At 36.9% G+C, this 13,884-nt stretch overlaps 1 non-coding gene across 1 annotated transcript; it reads left to right on the top strand.

The window, feature by feature from the left end:
- The first annotated feature begins 6,002 nt into the window (after window positions 1-6,002).
- LOC141679682 (small nucleolar RNA R71) lies at window positions 6,003-6,109 on the top strand. Its single transcript, XR_012558158.1, has one exon. It is a non-coding gene; the product is annotated as a small nucleolar RNA R71 (small nucleolar RNA).
- Window positions 6,110-13,884: the final 7,775 nt, after the last annotated feature.

Raw genomic sequence — 13,884 nt, forward strand, 5'->3', positions numbered from 1 at the left:
ATCACATATAAATTTAATTATATCCCAGACATCCTTAGCAGTCTTGAAGTTTATGATGTTGTCAAACATGTCACTATCAGCACCATTAAACAGAAAGTTTAGGGCCTTTTTATCCTTTTGAACTTGTTCTTTATCGGGATCTAACCATTCTGCTTATGGCTTTGGGACTAATGCTTCATTTCCTATAACAGCTCTTATAGGGACATGTGAACCTTTCTCAATAGAGTCCACATATGCTTCATTTTGAGATATGAGACGCAGGTGCATCTTCACATTCCAATGGTGATAGTTATCTTTGTCCAGAAATAGAATCTTTACTCCAACATCTTTTTTGTTCATCTTGTTGATTGTGGTGAACTTTACACTCTTTGTACTTCAAGAGCTTGCTCTGATACCATTTTTTATTCCCAAAAAATGTAACAAGAATTACAGAAGGGGGGTTGATTGTGATTCTAATTTCTTTTTTTAATTTTAAAACTGTTCTTACTTAATAATATAACTGTGCATATTTTTTTATGTTACGGAATGATAAAGTTATGAAAATCAAACACAAGGAAACAAAACACAAGGCTTTAAAACTTTCTGGTGGATTTGAACTTATCCACCATATATATATATATATATTAAGATGAGAACTTTGTGATTCCTGAATAGCACACAGCTGCTTACAAGTGAACTTGCAGAATTACAAAGAGATGCTTAACATATACAGCCTTTTATGTCTCTCTGAAAATAATGGTTGCTTCTTTAGTTGTTTTTTCTACTTGCTACACTTGGTTTATATACTACCAAGTAACATGATAAAAAGACAAACAAGTAAAAAAAAAATTATTTCTAGTCTAATTTCATGCTGCTTCATTACACTATCCAGCATCTTTGAATATCTTCATAATTGCATGGAAATAGTAATGCTTCTTTGTTCATTAAATCCTGCAATTAGGCTGCCACATTCCATTTACAAATACCCGATGCATGTGATTGTGTTGTCAGTGTCAACTGCTCTTTTAAATATGATCATCCGTCGGGACTATGTTGGTCATCCGTCGGATTCCTTGTTGATTATCTATCGGGAGCCTTTGTAGATCATCCTTTGGGAGCCTTTCTGCCACTTGAGTCTATTTCACTTATACAGAATTACAAGATATCTTATATTCACAATTAGCCACCCTATTCAGCATATCAATCTAGTAGTCAACATGACTTAAAAAATCCTACAGATTCTACTAAACTAAATACATTGTTTTTTGCAGACATGTGCTACAAGACTTATTATTACATAAGCTACACTCTCGATGGATGTTCAGTAGTCATCCGTCGGGACTATAAAGTTCATCCGTCAGGACTCTTATAGAACATCCTTCGAGAGCTACAAAAATACTGAGTTAAATCTACTAATGTATTTTGTTTAACTTATCATCAAGTTCACAACATATTTCTAACACGGACCACCTCGACTTCAATTTTCCAGGAAAAAGATGGAGACAAGATTTGAACAAAAGAACTTGTTGCCCCGGCACAGATTTAAGCACCAGACCCCTATCATGCCACCTCTTGACTTTCTCCTTATACATTTTGTTGTTTTCATACCCTTGAAGCCGAAATTCGTTGAGTTCATTCAATTGAAGCATTTTTTGTTAACAGCTACATCCAGATCAAGGTTTAACTTCTTCAAAGCCCAATATGCTTTATGCTCGAGCTCCACAGGCAAATGACAACCCTTACCATACACTAACTGAAATGGAAACATACCTAACGGAGTCTTGTATGCTGTTCTATATGCCCAAACAGCTTCATCAAGCTTCAAAGACCAATCCTTCCTTGATAGACACACAACTTTCTCTAGAATACGCTTGATCTCTCTGTTAGACACCTCAACTTGACCATTAGTCTGAGGTTGGTAGGTTGTAATAATGCGATGATTTACATTATACCTTTACATCATAGCAGTGAACTTGTGATTGCAGAAATACGATCCCTCGTCACTGATTATGACTCTGGGAGTCTCAAAGCGTGTGAATATCTGCTTATGAAGAAAATTAAGCACTACCTTTGCATCATTTATCGGCAAAGCCTTGACTTCAACCTATTTCGACATATAATCAACTGCCAACAAGATATAATGATTATTGCAAGATGAGATAAACGGCCCCATGAAGTCGATTCCCCAAACGTCGAAGACCTCAACCTCGAGAAGCATATTAAGAGGCATCTCATCCCTCTTGGACATATTACCCACACGCTGGCATCGATCATACTTTAAAACAAACTGATGCGCATCCTTAAACAATGTAGGCCAGAAGAATCCCACTTGAAGGACATGAGCTGCTGTCTTCTTTCCACCATAGTGGCCTCCATAAACACTTGAATGACATTCTCGCAAGATCCCCCCCCCCCGTTTCGTTGTACGGAATACATCTCCTGATGATTTGGTCAGCTTTTGGCCTAAACAGATATGGTTCATCCCACATGTACCACTTCACCTCATGAAGAAACTTCTTCCCTTGAATATAAGATAAATTTGGTGGCATGATATTTCTCATAAGGTAGTTCATAATGTCGATAAAACACGGTTCTTCTTCTTGTACCCCAAACAACTGCTCATCGGGAAAAGACTCATTTATCAATATCTTATCCTATGAAGTTGTACTTGGGTCTTCCAAACGCGAGAGATGATCAGCGACTTCATTCTCAGTACCTTTTATGTCCTTTATCTCTAATTCAAATTCCTGAAGCAAAAGAACCCATCTAATCAATCTAGGCTTCGAGTCCTTCTTTGAGACGAGATATCGAATTGCAGCGTGATCAGTGAAAAATGTCACCTTCTTCCCAAGCAAATAAGATTGAAACTTCTCAAAACCGTAGAAAATGGCCAAAAGTTCTTTCTCAGTAGTAGTATAATTCAGTTGAGCACCATTGAGGGTCTTACTAGCATAATACACCACATGAAATATGTTATTCTTTCTCTGCCCAAGAACTGCTCCAACTGCATAGTCACTTGCATCGCACATCATCTCAAAAGGTTCATTCCAATCAGGTGCAGCTATGACAGATGCCGTGATCAAACTCTTTTTCAAGAACTCAAAATCAGCTAGGCACTCATCATCAAACTTGAACGGGACATCCTTCTTTAGAAGATTGCACAAGGGTTTAGAGATTTTAGAGAAGTCCTTGATGAACCGCCTATAGAAACCCACATGACCAAGGAAGCTGCAAACTCCCTTAACAGAAATTGGTGGAGGAAGATTTTCAATGACCCTCACCTTGGCTTTGTCCACCTCAAGACCCTTACTAGAGACCTTGTTCCCCAGAATAATTCCTTGTCGCACCATAAAGTGACATTTCTCCTAGTTGAGAACTAGATTGGTCTTAACACACCTTTTAAGAACTGCGCCAAGATTCTGCAAACACTCATCAAAAGAATCACCAAACACAGAGAAATCATCCATAAACACCTCCACATTCTGACCAATCATGTCAGAGAACATAGCCATCATGCATCTCTGAAATGTGGCAGGTGCTCCACACAAACCAAAAGAAACTCTTATGAAGGAGAAAGTACCAAATGGACAAGTGAAAGTAGTCTTTTCCTGATCTTCTGGAGAAATGCAAATCTGATCATGGCCCGAATAGCCATCCAGAAGACAGTAGTACTCGTGCCCAGCCAATCTGTCAAGCATCTGATCAATAAAAGACAGAGGGACGTGATCCTTTCTTATGGTCTTGTTCAGCTTTCTGTAGTCCATGCAAACTCTCCACCCATGACTGTTCGAGTAGGAATGAGCTCATTCTTCTCATTAGAAACAACGGTGATACCTCCTTTTTTGGCACACACTGAACTGGACTCACGCAAGAACTGTTAGAAAAGGGATAGATGATCCCTGCATCTAGCCATTTGAGAATTTCCTTCTTGAAAACTTCTTTCATGATCGGATTAAGCCTTCTCTGTTGCTCAATAGTAGGCTTGCTACCTTCCTCTAGTAGAATTTTATGCATGCAATAAGAAGGGCTAATTCCCTTAATATATGTTGTAGTCCATCCAATTGCTGATTTGAACTCTCTCAGAATTCTTAAGAGCTTCTCCTCATCACTACCTGAAAGGTCAGATGTAATAATAACAGGAAAAGTAGATGCATCACCTAAAAAAGCATACCTTAAGTGTTCAGGAAATAGTTTAAGCTCAAGTGTAGGGGCTTCCTCAATAGAAGGCTTGAGGCACTTTGGAGATTTGTTCAGTTCCTCCATTCCAAGAGATTCAAAAGGCATATCTATCTTCCGCTTCCAGGGAGAAGCATTTAGAAATTGCAACTGCTCATCACCTTCATCATCTTCACTATCCGATTTCCCAAACAAGGCCTTCTCTAAGGCATCAAACCTTAGCAATTGATCAAGTTCTGCAATAACCACAGAATCGACCAACTCCACTTTTAAGCACTCCTCATTTTCAGTGGGGAATTTCATGGCATTGAACACATTGAAAGTCACATCCTGATCCAGCACTCGCATAGTAAGCTCACTCTTCTGCACATCAATCAAGGTTCGGCCAGTAGCCAAGAGTGGTCTTCCCAAGATTATGGAAATCTTCTTATCCTTCTCGAAATCAAGAATGACAAAATCAGAAGGAAATATGAGTTATCAACCTTGACCAAAACATCCTCCACAATGCCTCGTGGGTATGTAATAGAACGATCAGCCAACTGCAAGGTCATATAAGTAGGCTTTGGATCAGGTAAGTCCAACTTCTTGAAGATTGACAAGGACATCAGGTTGATGCTAGCTCCCAAGTCATATAAGCATTTGTCAAATGACACTTTTCCAATGGTGCAAGGAATAGTGAAGCTTCCAGGATCTTTAAGCTTCGGGGGCAACTTCTGTTGCAGCACAACACTGTATTCCTCTATAAGAACAACGGTCTCTAAGTCATCAAGCTTCACTTTTCGAGAAAGAATACCTTTCACAAACTTCCCAAAACTAGGCATTTGTTCAAGAGCTTCAGCGAACGGTATGTTGATATGAAGTTTCTTGAACACCTCCAGAAACTTCTCAAACTGCTTATCCAGCTTTTTCTTCTAGAGCCTCTTAGGAAAAGGAGGTGGAGGATAGATCTGATTCTCCTCTGTATTACCCTCAGGAGGAGTGTGTTCAATAGTAGTCTTCGTTAGTTCCACTTCAGCTTCCTTTTGCACTTCTTCTTCAGCCACAACTTATTCATCCGAAACTTGAGAGCGTTCAGGATTTGTAACCTTCCCAGACCTCAATGTAATTGCCTTTACCTGCTCCTTAGCTTACCTCTTTCCTGGCACTTCAGTGTCACTAGGGAGTGTACCAGGTTGACGATTTAGCAAGGCATTGGCAATTTATCCAATTTGATTTTCCAAGGTCTTCATAGAAACCGCTTGGCTTTTGCACATGAGCCTCAACTCTTCCAATTCAGATTTTTCATTAGACTGTTGCAGCTGGAGTTGTTGCCTTGGTGCGTATTGCATTTGCTAAAAACCAGGAGGGTTGTACTGCTTTGCTGGATACTGCTGATAAGGCTATTGAACCGTATTCTGAGAATTACTCCAACTGAAGTTAGGATGATTGCGGTTGTTAGGATGATAGGTGGTTGGCACAGGTTGTTGCGACCTCTGAAAGTTGCTCACGAACTGAGCTGATTCACTAAAAATAGCACATTGCTCCATCTCATGGGCACCAACACAAAGCTCACAGACACTAGTGATCTGATTAACTCTATAATTAGCCAAAGAATCCACCTTCATCGTCAAAGCCTTAAGCTGAGCAGCTATAGCAGTAGCTGCATCTAACTCCAAAATTCATGCTACCTTGCCCTTAGATAGTCTCTGAGTAGGATTCTGGTATTCATTCGTAGCCATCAGTTTAATCAATTCATAAGCTTCATCATAGCTTTTAGCCCACAAGGCTCCTCCTGATGTTGCATCAAGTATGGGTCTAAAAGTAGCACCCAACCATTGTAGAAGAAGTTAATAATCATCCAGTCAGGCATTCCATGATGAGGGCACTTCCTAAGCATCTCCTTATAGCGATCCCAAGCTTTACATAAAGATTCTCCAGATTGCTGAGCAAATTGAGTAAGTGCATTTCTGATTGTAGCAGTCTTTGCCATAGGAAAGAATTTAGTTAAGAACTTTTGAGAAAGATCCTCCCATTTGGTGATAGACCCTGGTGTTAGAGAATGTAACCAGCACTTAGCTTTATCCCGCAGAGAGAATGGGAAAAGCCTCAACTTAATAGCATCTTCAGAAACTCCATTGAACTTGAAAATGTCACAGATCTCGATGAAATCATGATGTGCATGTTGGGGTCTTCTGCCGGACAACCCCCAAACTGAACTGAGTTATGTATCATCTGAATCGTGCTCGACTTGATCTCATAGGTATTAGCCGAGATGGCTGGTCGAACAATGCTAGACTGAATATCATTAATCTTCAGTTGAGAGTAATCCATCGAAGCCTTCAGATTCGCTTCTGGTTCTCCCATTACAATAAGTGCTTCTTCTTCAACTTTCTCCTCAAAAATAACTTCCTCGAAAACTTCCTTAGCTACTACAACTTCTTCCTCAACTTGATCCAGTGTTCTCTTACGAGACCGAGAACGCGTATGCATACACGCTCGCTAGAGTACCTGAACACGACAAGGAAACAAGTAAAATATCTGAGTCACTGAACTTTAACGAACACTTATGACAAACACGTAAACTAAAATTAACACCGAGTCCCCGGTAGCGGCGCCAAAAACTTGTTAGGACGAAAACAAGCGCTAATATTCACGCAAGTATACGCGATCACAAGTAATATAGAATTATTTCTAGTTCGTTCCCACATAGACCGGTTAAGTTAATTTTAATCAATGTACTTATGCAACAATGGTATGGTTATTATTCAATGCTAAGATAATTAACAAGTTGAGGTTATTTATAACTACGATTAACTAAGATATTATACTAAAGAACATTAACTAAAAGACTTAAAAAGGATTGATTACTATATAACAGAAACATGGGATTCTAACTTCATTAAATACTTCATTCAATAGCCTTTTTGTTCTTAACCTTAGCATGCAATGGTGATGACACTAATCAGATACCACAAAACTGATAAACGTCAACTTTCGTTGTATGAATACCATACTACCAGACATCCACAAAAGAGACAGAAGCTGAATAGACACCAATTATATCGAGACCCTATATGTCTATAGAATTTGACAACATAATGGTTCAATGCTCAAGTTATCTATCATGATTACATAGGGCAAGTAAGATGGTTAAAATTACCTACGAATCATGCATATCAAATACATGAACCTATGCTAGCATGGCAAGTTCTAAACCCCTAAATTTACTTTCGCTTCATTAGAGATTAACACGCTATCTTATAAGTTCGCGACGCTTAAAAGACGAATAAGCACAACCAATACTAGGATATCATACAATCACCACACACTAAGGCGTCGAAACAAATTAACTAAAGAAATCCATAAGTAAATCCGCTAGAATCCCATGATAACGATTGGCCCATAATCAGACTCATCATCAACGTGGGTTCCGATGAAAGTATGGTATATTAAACTTAGTCTTTATACTGAATAAATAATAAAACCAAGTACGAAACAAGAGTATATGTTCACAAGTAAGAAAACTAGCATCCAATGTTACAACTTAAAATAAAGAATCACAAGAATAAACTAGATCATCTTCGCCTTGGTTGAATTGTGCTCTACGGTCTTCTTACGCCTTCTCCTTAAGATTTGGTACATCTTGTTATGAAAAATGATCATAAGTTATGTATATATAGCAGCCCATGCAGATTAGAAGTCTTTCATATCAAAATCAGAGTAGAAACAGGATTCCTGGAAATCGACCTGGTGCGGTCGCGCGCTACTATGGCGCGAGCGCGCTACACATCTGCAATTCTGGCGCGGGTGCGCGCTGCTATAGCGCGGCCGCGCTGACTCTCTGGAAAAAAATCCTAACTTCTGCTTTTCTTGTAGTTTTGAGTTGGTCTTTTCACGAGCAATCTTCTTGACACATTCCTAACACCAAATTAGCATAAAAATAATGCCAATTCTTTTGAGTTCCTGATATAAGCCTGAAATGCAAAAACACTACAAAACACATCAAAAACACAAATAACATGAATACAAAACAATAATTCAAGCTTTTATAGGACATAATAAATGGACATAAATGCCACTTAACAGGATAAAACAAGAGTTTTCTGCTCCTGGAACTCCACAACAAAGCGGAGTTATTGAAAAAAGAATAGAACTCTGATACAAGCTGTAAGAACCATGCTAGAGGAATCAAGATTGCCTACCTACTTCTGGGATGAGGCTGTGCAAACTACTTGCTTTATACAAATTGCAACATTGATAAACAAGCATGGAAAAACACCATTTGAGATGGTGAAGGGAAAGAAGCCAAATTTAAAGTTCTTTCGTATTTTTGGTTGTAAGTGTTTTGTTCTCAAAACTCATTTGGAGCAGCTGACCAAGTTTGATCTGAAAGCCGATGAAGGAATATTTGTGAGTTATCCATTGACTATAAAAGCCTTCAGAGTTTACAATCTGAGAACAAGAACAATTATGGAATCTATACATGTCTCTTTTGATGACAAGAAGATAACTGGTCTAGAAGATGCAAATGACCATGACGAATTGAGATTTGAAAATGAAGTACCTTATGCTGAACTTTTAAATCCTGACTCTGATATAGTAAGTTCTGATATCACTCAAAGCTCTGAGATTCCACAATACAGTGGAAATTTTTCTGACACTGAAGCATATGTTGAGGGGGAGCAATGTAACTCAAATCCAGAGACTACAACAAGTGATTCATCTCAAGAGACATCAGTAGAAAAATCATCGGACTCATCTTCCTTAAATTTTGATGATTCAAATACTGATAATAGTGGGAACACTGATTCAGGGGGATCATCAGGAAACAATAGTGGTACTAATCAAAGAAATAACAGAGAGTTCATAGATGAAGGGGAGGTTCGTTTTCAAGGAGTCAACTTCCATCTACAAGAAAATGGTCTAAGTTACACACACCTGACTTAATCATTGGAAACCCTGATGGTGGTGTAAGAACAAGAAAAACCACTCAGAATGAATGCCTCTACCATTCTTTTCTATCTCAAAATGAACCTAAGAAGGTTGAAGAAGCTCTACAAGATTCTGACTGGGTCACAACAATGGAAGAAGAGCTCAATGAATTTGAAAGGAACAAATTATGGACTCTTGTACCAAGACCAAAGAACAGATCTGTAGTTGGTATAAAGTGGGTGTTTAGAAACAAAACTGACAATGAGGGCATTTTTACAAGGAATAAAGCAATACTGGTTGCAAAGGGTTACTCACAACAAGAAGTCATTGATTATGATGAGACATTTGCTCCAGTCGCAAGGCTAGCGGCAATAAGAATCTTTCTTGCCTATGCTGATCACAAGAAGTTTAAGGTGTTCCAAATGGATGTGAAGAGTGCATTTTTAAATGGAGAACTTGAAGAAGAAGTTTATGTTGAACAGCCTCCAGGGTTTATTGATCCAAGGTATCCAGATCATATCTACTTACTGGATAAAGTACTATATGGACAGAAGTAAGCTCCAAGGGCCTGGTATGAAACACTTGCTCTATTTCTGCTAGAGAGTGGTTTCACAAGAGGTATAATTTATAAAACTCTCTTTTATAAATACTATGGTAAGGACTTGTTATTAGTACAAATATATGTTGATGATATCATTTTTGGATCTTCTAATGATAAACTTTATGAGATATTTGCAAAGCTAATGCAGTCCATATATCAAATGAGTATGATGGGAGAATTGAGTTACTTTCTAGGGTTACAAGTTAAACAGACTGATGAAGGAATCTTCATAAATCAATCCAGATACACCAGGATTCTGCTCAAAAGATTTGGAATACAAGACTGCTCAACTGCATCAACTCTTATAACCACTGCAATCAAGTTAGATTTAAATATTGGTTCTTCAGTAGATATAACTAACTAAAGAGGTATGATTGGCTCACTCCTATATCTGACTGCTAGTAGACCTGATATCATGTATGCTACCTGTATCTGTGCATGGTTCCAAGTTGACCCTAGAGAACCTCATCTATTAGCTGTGAAAAGAATTTTTAAGTATATCAAAGGCACCATGAATCTGGGATTATGGTATCCTAGAGATTCAAACTTTAAGCTAATTGGATATTCAGATGCTGATTTTGCAGGATGCAAAATAGACAGAAAAAGCACTTCTGGAAGCTGCCAATTCCTTGGTGGTAGATTGGTTTCTTGGTACAGCAAGAAATAAAAGTCAATTTCCACATCAAATGTAGAAGCAGAATACATTACTGCAGGAAGCTGTTGTGCTCAGATTCCATGGATGAAGAATTAATTATTGGATTATGGGTTAGACTATTCTTTTATTCCTATATTTTGTGATAATCAAAGTGCTATTGCAATGACAGGAAATCCAGTGCAACATTCAATGACTAAGCATATTAGTATCATATACCATTTCATAAGAGAACATGTGGAAGCTGGTACAGTGGAATTGGTATTTGTTCCAAAAGATCAGCAAGTAGCATATATATTCACCAAGCCTCTCTGTGAAGCTACTTTCACAAGATTGGTGAATGAATTGGGAATTATTTCATGCCAATTCTCAAAATATGATAATTAAGTTTCCTGATATTATTGAAGCATGGTATCTTATTATTTGTCAGTACTTGTTAGATGTTGATTCTTATGCTAAATGTTGATGCCATGATAACATGCAAATTGTGCTAAATGATTTTATGTGATAATTGCATGTTGAACTACTGATTTTACTTATATATTCTATTATTAGATAAACTTGCTTTGACTAATAGTTTATGTTAGTAGTTGATAAGTCCTGATAGTGATAATTAAAATACTGATAATGATTAAAACTTGATTGATTGTTATACTTCATCGATTATTTTTAACTTGTTCGAAATAAATTATTAAGCAGTATTTTTTAATTATACAGTGAGATAATGGAATATCTTTTAATTGCTTAAATGGGTTAGTAACTGATGCAAGTATCTTGTAATACTTAAGTATTTACATTGGGAATGGAAATCTGAAGAGAGAGAATACTTTTTGCTTACCTAGATACGTGTAATCGTGTATTTGCATTATGGTCAATTATTACATGGTTAATCAAAGAGTCTCTTCAGTTTCTAACTTCTTTTCTATAAATACAACCCTCCACTTTCAAAACTTTTTATTTCCTTTTTCATACTCAACTCATCATCTTCTCAATACTCAATTCACAACCTTACTCATCAAAAATGGTTGAACCCCAGTTTCACACACACAACAGTGAATGTTATCTACCGATCTTTAATCCTAGTGATTAAAAGATGTACTTTGATCCATACAGACTTAAGGGCCATATGGGTGGTGAAGTTTACCACCGAACTGAAGTTCCAAATTCATTCTATGATCATCTATCTTGGGATGATCAGTTGGAACTACACTTCTTCACCGGAGAAGTTCTTCTTCAAGAAGAACTTCGTGCTGAACTGGAAGAACATGCTAGTCTAGAAGCTCTTGAGCTTCAAGAGAATATCATCTCTCTTGCAGGAACAATGAGTAGAATTTACCTTCGCAGGGCGATGAAGGCAGAGCGAGCGGCAAAGAGGCAGAAGAAGGCCGAGTAGTTAGATTGTATTAGGATTTTTAGAATTTTATGAAATCTTGTACTTTATTTCTTCATGTTTAATGAAAATCTTTAAGCTTCTTAGCTATCTTATTTTATTACTTATTTACTTTCTTGTGTGTGCTTGAATGCTTCTACATGATATATCCAAATCAGTACTTCATGCTAAACTTCGAATGTTTTTAATAGTGCATGTGAATAAACTAATCTCTGTTTAAGTTCATGTGATCACTTCAGTACAGATTGAGCACACTACATGAGGTAACTGTTGTTAAAGAAGAAATTTATGGAAGACTTAATTCTTAGTCAATAAGGATTATTATCTTTGAGTGTTACATTCTATTCAAAATCTTTGAAACTTTCTTGTTCTCATCAAGAAAGTTGTTCACACTCATTTCTTAACACTAAATATATTAAAATCTTAAATTTCTTCTCACAACCGAAACACTTGAATTTTTTTCACAAATGTTGCCAAAAATCAAGTGACATAATTCTTGAATTGTATTCACCACTCAGAAACAACATTTAGTTGGTTAGAGACTGCTTTCTGAGGTAGATCTTAATGATACTAACAGAGACATAGAGGTTTCATCAGGTTTTACTGAAGTCTCTGTGATAGCTTTCAATAAACATATTCAAGTGTTAGTTCCTTTCAAGAAGAACAAGGTTTGAGATCATGGTACATGACAGTAACCTGATCAAATCCTCTCGAATTCAAATGGAGGTTCTCATTATTGATGAACAATAACCGTCATAACCATAGTATCAAGTGTGAGCTAAATTGTGTACTCACAAGGTATAAATAATGTTATTACTTTATCAACATTTATTCTAAATACTGATCTAGTTCTTTCAGCATTAATTATATTTTTTCATGATATAAATTATGTTGGCATGATTACTCCTAGACCTTATTCAAGGACTACCTCTAGTTGTATGACCACATATCACCTTTCTTTAGCCACCTCTTATTTCTGTAGAATAATCTTTCTGAGCCTTTTTCCATGAGATGTGTGAAAAGATTGAGAGAAAAATAGAATTTAAGAGAGGTAGGATCCTTCGTGGAAAAAGGAGAGGTAGATGGGAGATATGATTTAGTAATCCTTTTGAGGAAGCTCTAACTATTAAAAGTCATGAGATGTGTGGTGTGAGGAGTAGTGAGACTACTTTAAAAGAATAGAGAGATTAAGGTTTATTTGCTATATGTTTTTGCAGGTGCTCAGAGTACTAAAGAAACAGATGCTGAACAGCAGTCTGTTGAACATCAAGAACACTCTGATACACCAAGGGCTATTAATCTCCCTGCAAGTCTAAGTACTGATACTTTCTTGCAGTCCATACATTCTTCAATTCCACCACATAGTACAATCCCTGTTTTTGTTGAAAAATAGTCCACTTACTTTACTTTACCATCACCTGAGGAAATCCCTGTTGTTGCTGAAGATGTAGTATCACAACAGTCCATTTATAAAATTTCATTCATTTCATAATTACCACAACATGTTACAGGAACTGAGGTTCTGGAAGTAAATCTCGAAGCTCCAATTCATTTATCTACAATACTTGAAGATGTGGAGTTAATTGCTGAAGGTGTGGAAGCTTCAGAAGCTACTAGATCACATACTGCACAAATTTCTAATTCTATTCTACATGCTGAAGCTGGTGATAAAGTTCAGCAATTAGTGCAAAATCCAGTTTTTATTGAAGAATCTAATTATGGTGAATAAGCTAATGTTTCTAATGCTATTATAGATCCTGAGGATGATCTTTTCTTCCCTGAAGATATGCTTATGCATGTGAGAAAAAATAAACTAAAAGAGTTAGATGCTACGAAAGAAAAGGATTATTCTAATAATCTCTGGAATGCTCATTGGAAAGATAATACATATCTTATTTCCAGAACATAAGTTGTTGCACATATGGAAACAACAGAACAAAAGATTACAAATCGTGATATGTTGAATCATCTGAAAGCATCAACTTTAGTTGTCATATCCTTTCACGCAGCTCATGAAGCAACTACTACTCAAATCAATCAGATTAAAGAATATTTGATTGCTTCAAAGCTGACTACTCATCAGGAAATTCAAAAACAAATTTCACCAATAGTTGTTAGACAAACTTCAATTGAATCTAGTCAAACTAGATTGGAAGTTAAACAAGATCAAATGTC

Source organism: Apium graveolens, chromosome 1 (assembly GCF_009905375.1).
Source record: "Apium graveolens cultivar Ventura chromosome 1, ASM990537v1, whole genome shotgun sequence".
Classification (NCBI taxonomy): Eukaryota; Viridiplantae; Streptophyta; class Magnoliopsida; order Apiales; family Apiaceae; genus Apium; species Apium graveolens.